Source organism: Anneissia japonica, unplaced genomic scaffold (assembly GCF_011630105.1).
Source record: "Anneissia japonica isolate Jap-2015-1 unplaced genomic scaffold, ASM1163010v1 scaffold5280_len750649_cov202, whole genome shotgun sequence".
NCBI lineage: Eukaryota > Metazoa > Echinodermata > Crinoidea > Comatulida > Comatulidae > Anneissia > Anneissia japonica.
The window spans coordinates 54,370-68,117 of record NW_022703058.1 but is presented as its reverse complement, the minus strand read 5'-3'; the positions used below and the strand labels follow the sequence as shown (position 1 = coordinate 68,117).

The window sequence follows — 13,748 nt, the reverse complement described above, 5'->3', positions numbered from 1 at the left end:
TGCAACTACTCATTTATTTATGTAGGCCTATGTATACACACATAAAATAAAAAATGAGAAAAATTTACCTGACCATTTTCAAGAGGGGAAAACCTTGAATTTTGAAGAACTTAAAAAGTCATTTAAAATACATTTCAGAAGTCAGGGAAGGTCATTTCCCGCATTCTAGAAATCGAAATTTTCCCGGGGGAACCTGGACCCCTTTTTTCTTTGGGGTTCATTGGTTCTATTGAATCATTTTCAAGAGGGGGGAACCTTGATTTTTGGAGAAATTAAAAGTAATTAAAAGACATTTCAGAAGTCAGGGAAAGCTCATTTCCCGCTTCTAGGAATCAAAATTTTCCCGGTGGAGAACCACCGACTCCATTTCTTTTTGGGATTGGGAAAAAATTACCTGACCGTTTTGAAGAACTGAAATTAAAATCGCTATAAGATACGGTACTTCAGAAGTCGGGAAAGCTCATTTCCCACCATTTAGAAATTAACATTTTCCCGGGAAGAACCCAAACCTCCCTTTTCTCTTTGGGTTCATTGATTCATTATAATAATTTTCAAGAGGGGAAAACCTTGACTTTGAAGAACTTAAAGTAGTTAAAAAACACTTCAGAAGTCGGGAAAGCTCATTTCCCGCCTTCTGGGAATCAAAATTTTCCCTGTGGAGAACCCCCGGACCCCCCTCCTTTTTTTGGGATTTTTGGATTCATGGAAAAAAATCGTATGCAACTACTCAATTTTTTTTATGTATGTATACACACATAAGGCCTATCTACTGTAATAACAATGGGATAAATTTACCTGACCGTTTTCAAGAGGGGGAACCTTCAATTTTAAAGAACTTAAAGTAATTAAAAGACACCTCAGAAGTCGGGAAAACCCATTTCCCGCCTTCTAAGAATCAAAATTTTCCTGGGGGAGAACCCCCGGACCCCCTTTCTTTTTGGGATTTATGGATTCATGGAAAAAAATTGTATGCAACTACTCATTTCTTTTTATGTATGTATACACACATAAGGCCTATCTACTATAATAACAATGCGATAAATTTACCTGACTGTTTTCAAGAGGAGAAAACCTTGAATTTTAAAGAACGTACAAGACAACTCAGAAGTCGGGAAAACTCATTTCCCGCCTTCTAGATATAAAAATTTTCCCGGGGGAGGACCCCCAACCCCCGTATTCTTTGGAAACCTTGAATTTTGAAGAACAAAGTCATTAGAAACCTAGCTTAAAAGTCGAGAAAGGTCATTTCCCGCCATCTAGAAATCAAAATTTTCCCGGGGGAGGACCCCCGGATCCCCTTTCCTTTTTGGGAAAAATGTTGACCCCCATCCCCTAGGTTTTTCCAGATCTGCATGATTCATATTCCCATTCAAGTGGGCCCCCCCACTTTGAAAAACGTTCCGCCGGCCCTGTGCCACATGTTTTTATGATAGTTTGAATAGGGTTTTTATAGTTCTGGGGAAAAAGTATATATAGACTCTTTTGAGATAGTTCATGCTAATCTAGGGCAGTAACACAATACATACATGTGATACAAATAAACTAGAAATACTCTTTTTTTGTGAAGCAGGCCTTGAAAAATACTTTTTTTCACAAACAATCCCAAGAGCCTGAGATGCCTCTTATAATCATTCTTTTAAACAGTAGCTCCTAGCTGTAATTTCCTCTCATTAACACTCTCTTACTCTCCTGAGAAGGAGATTGGAAATCACAGTCAGAGCCTGTGGTGATGGACCCTTCATTCAAAGATGAGAGACAGGTTATTTCTTATTAACTTAGGAAAGAGTGACATCGGATTTATGGATATCCATAAAATCAAATGATTTATTAAAGTCCGTAAATGAACCCCTGAATACACCATACAAGTTGTCAAGCGATATTTTGTTAATCACAGTTATGAATATCCATACATTAACCCTTGATACTCTATAAAGTTTACAATGAATAGGATACTATGCGAAAGCAAACCTATACATTTTCTCAATATCCAAATAGCATACATTGATATCCATAAATGTGCAATAAAGGGCCCTATGACACCTAATATGGAATGTCCAGTGTTCATTCATGGTATTTGTAAATGATTTATATCATGATTTATATCATATCAAATAAACAAAATAAACAATTTCAAGGTAAAAATTAAATACAAAGACAGAAAAAAAGAAAATAAAACAAGAAGGCTAGTGAAGGACTATTTGGCATGATTATTCAATTTATAAAAAAGCTGCTTAGCTGTCAACAGTCAAGTACCACTTGACACCTCTAAGTCAGTGGGTTCTTTATTAAGTATTTTGAGGTATCAGATTTTTCAATACCACATCTCTGGTGAATCAATTAAGATTTATTGTCCCATTTTAAAATAGAAAATTTGTTTTTCAAATGGCAAATTATTGTAATCTGCCGCAACAATTATTTCAACAGCATAATAACAACAATGCAGTTTTTTTTACTTTAAATATATTTTCTTTTAAAAAAACTATAAAATTAAACCAGTTTTTATACAATATTTACTATTACAGACCAAATATAAACAGTCCCTCCCTCATCGATAAAAACAAAAGCGAAATAATCTATTGTTCCGATTAAAAAAAAAAAGAAAAATCCCTCCCTCATCTATTTAAAAAAAAAAAGAGTGAAAATTTAATAATTTGTTCTATGTGCCCTTATAGAATTCTGAGTATTGTCCGGTTCTTTTGGCGAATATCCGCCCATAGTGGTGCAACAGTTTGGCTTTTGGATGTTTGTGTGTATACAACCCTAGGGACGCGTTTGTGGTTCATGTTTTGAAACAATGTTACTTGACATTACAAACACTTGATGAAACATGAAATTGTCTGAACGCATATTCTAGTTCATGTGTAACTCTTGGGATGACATCATTCATGTTTTATGTTTTTAATCAATGTTGTATGACAAACACTTGATGAAACCGTAATTTGGCTGCATGTGAACGGTACACCAGTTCTTCTCTATACAACTCTAGGGGAGACGTCATTCATGTTTCATGTTCTTAATAAATTTTGTATGACAAAACACTTCATGCAGCTTGGCAAATTGAGTTGACCTACTTAATATTGAGTATGGCATGATCTCCTATTGAAGCTTGTCTAAAGTAACAAAACAGATTGATTATATAGAAACAATATAAGATTTTGTTACAAATTGTTTTGTACAATCGTATTATGGTATTTTTCAGTACTTTCTTAATTTTCAATACCGTATTTTGTACTGTATGTCCCTCATCCTAGAAAAAACCTTTGTGCAACAGTGAATTTCTCCTCAGGTAGAGTAAGTATATTTAAGGGATATGTTTCTCGATGATTTGTTTTGATTTTATTATAAATCACTAAATGTTAATTCTGTTGGTTATTGTACTAATATTGCTTGTATTACTGTGATTAATTTGTTCTAAACATTTCCTTTAACATATCCAGCCAACTGGCTCGATTCCAGCTAACATGATTGCTTTGTAAAGTTGAGTGTTGGCATCGTAATGTATTGCCTTTGTATATGGACTACTAAAAAGATGTAGTGGATAATGTATTGAAATGATGCCTGCTGGTACAAAGGGATGTAGGCCTGGTCCATTGGGACTTTGCATGTAAATGCTCCATCATGTAGGCCCTGGAACTTTGGTTTATGCCCACTGCTAGGTCCACCATGTAGGTCTTGTCCTTTGGGACGCTGCCTGTTCATATGCTAAACACTAGGTTCATCATGTACTGATGTCAGGGTGACTCACACTAACTAGTACTTCCTCGTGTCTTGAACTCTCTCTAGATTTTATGCATATATAATGTATATAAATACAAATCTATATCTATAAGTACAAGCTTATATGTAGCTTATAATATATATTCTATAAATATATGTATGATACATTATTGGTAAGTAAATAGACCATGTGCACCGCTTAAAGTTCAAGGAAATAAATTATTTTTTTCCCAGCACATTGTGATAATAAGAGACATGGCCAGCTACAGAATGACATCAAGTCTAATACAAAATGAAAAATATAACCTGGTTACACCTATAGGTACATATTAAAGGAAGCTGATCTGATGATGGTAATTGATAATGAAAAGAAAAACAACACATGTTTCCTTATTTGCAACCATAAACCTATATTATTAGGTTGTAATTTGAAGGTACAGTAGGTCATATTCGTTTTTTGTAGACCTATACTTGGAAAGGTGGGGAATATCTATCAACATCTTCTTAATCAGTACACAGGGTGACATATGTAGACAAGATACTCATGTAACCAATGGATAAGACTGCTGATTGAACTTGTATTTCAACACCATAGATTAACACAAGGGAGACATCTTGTTAGTAGCCTATTGAACGGAATATATTGACCGCTATGCCTAAAAAGCAGATCAAGAAAAAGTTACCAAAAAGATTCACTCAAGTTGGACAAAAAATATTTGCCCACTTAACAGAGCATAAGAATTAATGAAGCATGCAATGTTGATTAAGAAAATAGTGCTGAAAATCGCAGTTGTACAAAGATCTAGTTTGGCCATTGACAGAGCTCAGGACTTGTACCTAATAAAAATTTCACATGCCTACAAGCAGGTTAACATGGGGGTGGGAGATGATAGAAAGGTGTGATGGAAAAGTGAGTGATGTAGCTAGAGGAATGAGCTTAGGCCTATATGAGGTGATTTTTTACTACTTGAGTAATTCCTTTTGAGTGCCTGTGGGTGCAAAAGTTTCATAAAGGAAGTAGTAGGATTTTTTCATACTGATTAAATGTACCAATATATGTGCCTAATGTCTACTTATACAATAATTACATGAATGTGTCTGCAAACTTTAAATAACTGTGCAAAAGAAGAAATAAAAGTATATAAATATAGATATAAGAAGATAATGAACATGAAGCAAAATTTTGTGTTCAGGTTTAGCAAATATCTTAAGTCAAAAAAGTTAAGTTGTCCCTAAGCAAATATCTAAAGCTGATTTATCAAACAACCTTAGCAAAATCTTAGCTTAAAATGTCTTAAATGGCGCAAGCGTACAGTCGACATTTTAATTTTAAGCAATTTTTAAGCTAAAGCAATAATAATAAATCTGACTTAAGCCAAAAAATCATACTTAAGACGAATTCAAGCTGATTTCGTGTTTGATAAATCCGGCCCCAGATGCTTCACCTACCAAAAAGCATCACCATCACATGTGCGTACACGCGTTTGTTCACGTAGTCACTCCTCCGGGTGTGTTCACGCGAGTACTCCTCCATAAGGCAGCATGCTTGGGTTCCTGGTAACTTCCAGTTTTGGATAGGCCCTCCTTCACCACCGCACACTACAGACGACGCTGCTTCAAATATGAAACAGGTGGTACATGACCCTAAAGACCCACCGATTGACACATTCCAGTTTATTTTTATTTCCCTAGTTCGTTGTATAATAAGTTAATGTTAAAGCAGTGTTTGGGCTATTATAAAGAAAGGTTTTGGGGAGCGGGAAATATCTACAGGAGAGATTCCACAATTTAGGAGTGAATGCTACAAGTTAAAGGAATGTATATAAATATTATTACCATAATACAGATGTCATTTTATATTATTTTGGCTAGTAATGCATATATATTATCAACTGTATATTTGATTTGAGTTTATGTGGAAAATCTCTGAGCATATAATTATATCAAAATTGTAAAGGAGAGATAAATGTGTATTAAAGAAGAATAAAGTTTATATGTAATTTTCTAGAATAACCCGATAAAGCTCAGAGATTTATTTCCATTGGGTTCCTATAATATGTATATATCAGACAAGACTGTGAACACTTTGGATTTTTACTTACTTTGGCCATGCCTGAGGTCTTTTTTTCTGTATACTTTGACATGGTTTGAGAGTTCACCATGCAATTTATTATTATTATAATTTATTTAATCGTCGGAAAACGATGACAAAATCTTTAATTAAGATATTCATTTTTTTTATTTGATAATCACATTGTAATAATTAAAGCTTAATAATCTAAGCAATTTATTGATTTTTTTCAATTAAAATTTCTATGATTTTATTTAATATGGACGACAACATAACTTTCTTTTTTAGATTTGTATGTGTATTTCCTTTGAATAATTTAAGTACACTTCATGTTAATTTACAACTCCTGAATTTATTTGTTGAATCAGTCTACTTTTGTTGGGCATTTGACAATACTGTACTTTTGATGCACTTCTCTTGACACTAGTAAATAGGATTATTAAAAATACAGTATAGAATTTTATGTACATGAACATTTGCAGAAAAAAAGCCCAAATATGGTATCATTCGTAATTTTAACTCTCATTAGCCCTTAGGGACTTCAAGGGCATCATGTCAAATTTGAATCCAATTATTTAGCTTAGCTTTGATGTTTTTAGCTCATCTGTTTTGATAGTAGCGCACTCAACATAATGAATGAATAATTAATTTAAGGTCTATAGTCCTGCATGGCTCAGTTTGGAGTTAAGAATTATGATATACTGGGACAGGTGTGCAGCAGGGCCTTAAATCCTAATTTGGTGACCTTTTTTCTGGGTTGTCACTGAATTTTTAGGTCAAATTGGTGGCATTTTGGCGATCGATGTTTCTCTACTCAGGACACATTTGAGTTTTAGAGTTTGAGGATCTGGAACAGTTTTCAATTATGGTACCACTTTCACTTTCCCAACTTACCACCCCAGGGTTAATATTTCAGGAAAGATATCAATTATCCAAAATAAAAATTTACAATAATAATTTACAGACAACCTGATTCAGACATGGATACTAGTTTTTGCACTGCAATTTCACACCTAAAAAACACTGCTGTGTTAAAATCTAAACAAATAAATTAAAACAAATTATTTAAAAGATCAAATAAAAGTTTAAATTTGAAGAAATTAAACGTTCAGATTCAAGAAGATTATTTAATCAAATGTCAGTGTCATGCAATTTTTGAAGAACAGTTTTTAGTTGAAACTATTATTCAGATGTCATATGCAGAAATAGTCTCAGGCATGTTTGAAGATTCTTCGTAGGATTCTCTACACGTATACATCCTGATGTTACATTGTTATCAAAATATCTGAATGTAGTGATGCCCATTGCCAGTAGACAATTGATAATATAGTAGAATTTGCAGAAGATGGGTTAGTTTCCAAGAGATTTTTGCTTGTTTGCGGGAGTGCAAAAGGCTGCCCCAATTTCCTAGACACTCTTACACTCTAAAGAGAATTTGGATCCCTGAACTATCTTCCATTTTATTAGATCCACTTTGTATGATTCTTATACTAACCCATAAAGTGTATCGTAAGTGTTTCAATTTAAAATACTTTGCTAATCATCAAAATTTCTTTAATATTGTTGTTATTCATATTGATTGCTTTCAATGCAAACGATAGCGACATGCACCTACCATGCTTGCCACAACATATTATACATTAAACTACATGTTTAATATTTTATCTATTTTATTTTATGATAGATAATAATGAGTCAGAAGATGATTAGAATGACTTGTAGATTTGAATTTAGCACCTGTCTGCAGTTACGATTCTAGTGACACAACATATGCTACTAGATCCCCTGACACATCGCAGCAATCGCCACCTGGTGTGACTGGGGCATGTACACTGCTCCTGCTCTATGTTTTTCATCATATTAATACTCTACCCATCAGTATCTTATTTGCCAAATCTACCGAAATCTGTATATAAGAAACAACTCTGTCAAAGTATATTTACTTACTTGTTGTAGATACTTCAAAAACATACTTTACTTTATGAATAACGATTTTGTAATCATAATATAGACTATGAAACAATGAAGCAGATAAACTAGAAATTTTCTGCTTAAAAGAATGAAAACTTGAATAAACTGCTCTATAATAAAATGCTGGAAACATAAACAAGAAACTTTCAAAACATTGTTTATGTCCTTAAAACCACAGGCCAAGTTTTAAGAAAAAATTGAAACCATGATTTCTCCAGGAACATAGTGGGATTTATATATGATTCAATTTTGTCTTTCATAACTTTTAATATATTTTGCTTGTTTAGTTGGTAGATACAAGTGCAATATACATTAGTTTTGGGGTATTGTTGCTATTGCCACATCTTATTACTACTTGTGTTCATAGGCTCCATTAAAAAGATATTAGTTTTGTCACCCGAACCACTTAGGAAAGTGATGTGGTTTTTTTTTTGGTTTTTTTTTATTTGAATCAAATGTGCAGTATTGAAACTAATTTACACTAAATTTCTGTGACATTTATTTCAACCTGGAAATTAAGGCAAGATACACAAAATGTAAATAAGTATACCTACTAAAAATATGCCACTAGAGAATTTAATACAAATTTTTAATAATAAAGATAAACAATCTTGTCAGATAGCTTTAAAAAAAAAAACTAAAATATTACTATAAAAATAAATTCATGTATCCTTGTTATATTTATCTACAGAATACATACTCATTCTTAAGCGCCTGGACCTAGCTAGGCAGACACTGGTCATGGCATGGATCAACCTGCACTGCTTATCAAATAATTGATTTCCATAATTTTATAGGATCTTCATGAATATTTTTATCAATCCAGTCCTTTAAGAACGTTTGCACTAGGACTGAAGTATAGTAAAGCAGGCCATTTATGTACCACTGAGTTTTCTTAGAAAGGGGCCTGGAAAGAACCTCATCCATATGAGGGCAAAGAAGCTACTCCCGCTGGGAATAACCTTTGCCAACTGATAGACAGTGTAGATTTGCAGAGTTTTGAAATGGTACACAAAGCAGTCCATAATTTTTTTTGCGTATGAAGTAGGCCTATTAATATCAAAAGGCCTATACATCAAGTGTACAATGAATAATCTGTTGTGACTTGGAAACAAAATGTCTTCTTTAAATGGTTTGGTGTTGGACCGTTTCAGACGAAATTGCGAACTGGCAGTGAATGTTGAGTGTGCAGTAGTTTCACTAATTAGGAAAACACTGAAATTTATTAGTCATAGATAAATAGGGAGAACATATATGTAATGACCAATAGAGAATTAGGTCATGTCACAGAAATAAAAATAACAATAAAGTTGCAATTAACAGCAATTTATTTTATTTGTATTTTAATTATAAGAAGGAACTTCAGCATTAACTTGTAGGTTATAATGAGGGCAATGGTGCGCATAGCAATGCAATAACCAGTGAGGTAGGCCTATGGTAACACACATTAAAGGGCGAGTGGGAACAGCTGGAATGCAGCATTAACCAGTTAGGTAATAATCATAATGAGGGGGGAAACACTATGATTCAGCAATGAGGTCATATCACTGTAATAAGGGGAACCCTGTAATGTGTGTAAGGTCATACTGTGGTAGGAAGGGAGGGGGAAAGTAGCATTGAACAGTGAGCTCATTATCATCACAGTATTGAGGAGAACACTAAAAAAATATAAGGGGAACAATGTGACAAAGCAACCGACAGCAGGAACACACTACAGTAATACGGGAGGGAGGGGGGAAATTGGAACTAAGTATTAATCATGGTGAGGGGAATCGTAAGCAGTATTGATGACTGAGCTTTTAATCATAGAATTCAGGGAACACAATGCAACCAGTATGGATGTCTTAATCATCGCTGTAATCACAGGGCACTGAAACGCAACAATGAGTAAGGTTTTAAGGGGGAACTCTGCATCATTTGTTAGGCACTGCAGTGATCTTGAACTGTTAACCTGAGCGCATCACAAAACCTCAATAAACAGTCTGTCTTGTGATTTTATTTTAGATAAGTTTGTTGGGAACCTAGTGGTTAGGTGAGGTCTGACTCTTTGTAAAGGAAACAAAAGCAATGACAAGCGTTCGTCAACCCACAGTCTGAAGGTGGTCTAGTTGTCAACTTGGATGAGTAATCGGCTGTAGAGATATCAGGTTCATGTCAGTGATGATGGATTGATCATCATAACAAATGCAGTACCTTCAATCATCAGCTACGCTTGATGTCGTGTTCAACCACTACATTGTATTATTAAATCCAGTGGCAGATACAGGGCTTAACACACCTACCACTGCTACCCTCCCCTAAATTTCATGGTCCAGGTTTTATGGTACATTTTGATCTAATAACAATAAATTGAACGTTTTAATTGCTTCCTTTGTATAATTAGTTGGATATTAGCTTCTAAAAATTAGAATGAGAGGAGAGTTTTCTCACCTACTTAATGTATCATGATCATCATCATTGGTTTTCTGTCTTTCAGCAGGTTCAGAGCATTGTTTCCTCCATTGCTGACGGTGTCGCACTCTTCCTTAAAAAGTCAGGATATTCCTTATAATACCATAGTTTGCCAGTATTCTTAAAATTACCTGGGATAAACAGTTTCTAGTTTAAATGCAGCAACTAGTCATATCTAAACATTTGGACAATGTTTACTTGCATTTTGATGCGAGAACAAAGGAATGTACACTCAGCTTCAACTGCTGCACAAGTTTAAGATAGCTTACGTTGTACCCTTGCATCTCGACTTACTTTCGGCAACTGGTCAGCGGTTAAGATTTAAGCGACTGTGATTTTGCACTGTTTATGGAAACATGAGCACTCTTTTCATTGAAACAACTGAAGTATTTAGGGGCTTAGTTGCACTTGGTTATCCATAACTATGTGCATCCCGCATATGCTGACGGTAGTGTTCACGTTTACGTAGATACATCCTGCAAAGGACCTAATACCGGGTTAGCACCTTACTCGTCTCAAAAGATATATATGGTTCTTTAAAGTGCACACGAGCCAATTGTGTACACTGGGCCTACGGTTTATAGTCCTTATCCGAGAAGACTTGTTCCACCACCAGAACCATAAGCGAGCGTGCCGTTCAAACCATGGGAAATATGGCTGTAGCTGGATTTCGGTGCCACTGCCTTAACTAGTCGGCCATTCGACTCGCATGGCAACTAGTTCTAACTAATTGTAGTCTGAAGCAACATAAGCATGTCAGCAACTACTACTACCTGCAGGTAGTTGCTTGTGGTTCTAAGTATTGACATGATTGTGGCTGGAAGTGTACATGAGCACTTGAGAGTTGGGTTGTGTCAAGGGGTTGTGTCAAGGGATATACTGTATTGCTTTATACTCATATTTATTGAGGTACATTATATAAATGCAATTCCTTTTATTACTGTACTTCAGTATTGCAACAAGATGGTATCTAGAATTTTTTGATGTATTAATTAAATTTTTTACATTCCAAAAGTGTTTTTTTGTTTATATTATAGGCTCACATAAATAGTTACCATTATCTTTGAAATTTGCTTCTTTATTTTTAGTTTTTCTGTAGCTAGACTACAGAGCATTATGTTGATTGGTTTATATTTTCTGTTCTTTTGTTATATTTGTTTTACTATAAGGATGCACCGTTCACTTTAAACGTGTACCACCGATCTGAAGGTGTATACCCAAATAAATAAATATCTTTAATAATAATAAAATACTGTATGGTATAATAAAAATAGATCAAGTTATAAATCATGAATAAACAGGGTCTTTAAAGTGCAGGTCTAAGTAAACTAAAAGTGTGTGGTAATAGTGATACACACTGGTATTAACTAAACCTTAACATGTCATTTTCTCGAAATGACCAAAAATGGGATACACTCCTGTTTCCGTAACACGATAAAAAAGTGATAAAATCTAAAATATAGGTATATGGCCAAGACCCCTCACCCCAGCCAATCTACAGTAAGATCTGACAGTGAATCTGTAGTTTTGTGTCATTTGTCATTAAACTAAGTTTCATTTTGGAAGAGTAGCAAAGTCAATGCGTGTACTCATGGGCATGTTCATAAAATATATTAAATTATTTGTATAATTCAAATAACCGTTTTCATTTCCTTAAAAAAGTGAAATTTTTTTAAAAAGGAACTAACATTAATAGAAAGGTAATTTTATTTACTTAAGTAAAACTATCATATAATTGATCAAGTGTTTTTTAAGACATGCTGTTAATTTTGAGTTAATAAACTTATAAAAAATAACAATAATATTCAATATTTAAATCTTTTTAATATTTAAGATTCAATGTATCAATTAAAATTCAGAATTTCAAATATTCCTTCTGACCAATTATCAGATGCCTACTGTATATAATACCGAACATACAGTTTTTTCCTGAAATTGACTAGCAAACGGTTTAAGGATGTATAGTTTTTCCCTTAAATTGACTAGTAAACAGTTTTAAGGATTTTTGTAGTACAAATCTTTAAATAACCAAAATTACACTTGTTTTGATTTTGTCTTGTTAGAAGTTGATGAATTTTTGGATAGGAGTGATGTTTTTTCCCTACTTGACATGTTAACCAACTGAATGCTCAGTATGTTCCCAAATGCTTGTGAAAAAAATCTTGCAAGTGATTTTTGTGCAAATCAAAACCACGACCTCCAGAACAAGGCTGGTTTCATACCACTAGAACACCAATGCTTGCGCTAAGTGGCAAGTGTTGAATCCAATTCCAATTTAGCAGCGTGTATGATACCAGTATTTGGGAATGTCCTGAGTACCCAGTACAATAACACGTCAGATAGGGCAAAAACATTATTGATATTATTTTAAATAATTCATTGTTTTATATGAATTTTTGAGGGATTTTCTAGATTTCACCAAAGAGTATGTCTTTAATTAATTTATAGTGTATGTAAATATTTTTATTTATTTTGAATTAAGGATAATGTGAAAGATATATTTTAAGATGAATTTGAATGTGATTTAAAAAGACTAAACATGTCTAGAATTTTGCGCAGTATTTCCCTGGTGTGAAACTTAATTTGACTGCTAACAAGATGCTTAGTAAACTTGACAAGGTAACAGCAGAATTTGCAGAGGGAAATTTGTCCCATTTATAGATAGAATTATGAACAGGGGATAGGTAAACTTTCCTACATGATTCTTATCTTGTCACTTTACATAAATTGTGTTGTTTTTGATAATTAGCATACAGGTACCATTAGAATGTACATGGAAAAACAAGAAGAGAAAGTGTTTATGATACTTTTAAAAATCTAATGCTGTCTTAACAAATAATAATCAAATTTGTGCAATAAACTAACATTTTCTAAGTATGAAGCGTGCTAAGGTTGAAATACCATATGCCAAATACAAGTTGTTATATTTTACAAATAATAGGAATCACAAACAGTAATGCATATGTATAATAAAGGTTGAAAATACGTAATACCAGATAACATTCTTTTTAAACAAACAATGATATTAGGAACAATCATTTGTATATAAACTTCAAAATCATTTATATACTTATGTTCAAATTTTCTTTTCTTGTTTCCTCTGTCCCATTGCCCTGTGTTTTTTCACAAAGTTTTTCTACCTGTCTCTTTGGTCGTTTTCCATGCTTGGATTGTCTTCGAAATTGGTCAAAGCAAAACTATATAGCAAAGATAGGCCTGATGAAATATGTAATTCTACATATATTTAAAATTAAAACTGTTTAATAAGATTGTTATATTAACTAAAATTGTCGCAATTGCTTTTTCTGAAGGGTTTCAAACTGGAATTACTGTACTCACGCGAATAAGCGCCCCGGGTGCTTAAATATTTTTCGCCTTTTTTAAGGGGTGCTTATGAAAACAGAGTGGAAATTGAGGGGGCGCTTATGGAAATAGATGCAAATTGAAGGGGTGCTTATGGGAAATTGGAAAATTCAAGGGGCACTTTTTTTTTAATAGAAGATAAACGAATGGTTTTAATGAAGAAAAGGTAATCGGC

General features: G+C 33.6%; 1 protein-coding gene across 4 annotated transcripts in view; it reads left to right on the top strand.

The window, feature by feature from the left end:
* The window catches only part of LOC117104249, a 59,909-nt gene that overhangs the window by 32,225 nt on the left and 13,936 nt on the right, over window positions 1-13,748 (top strand). The window lies entirely within an intron of this gene.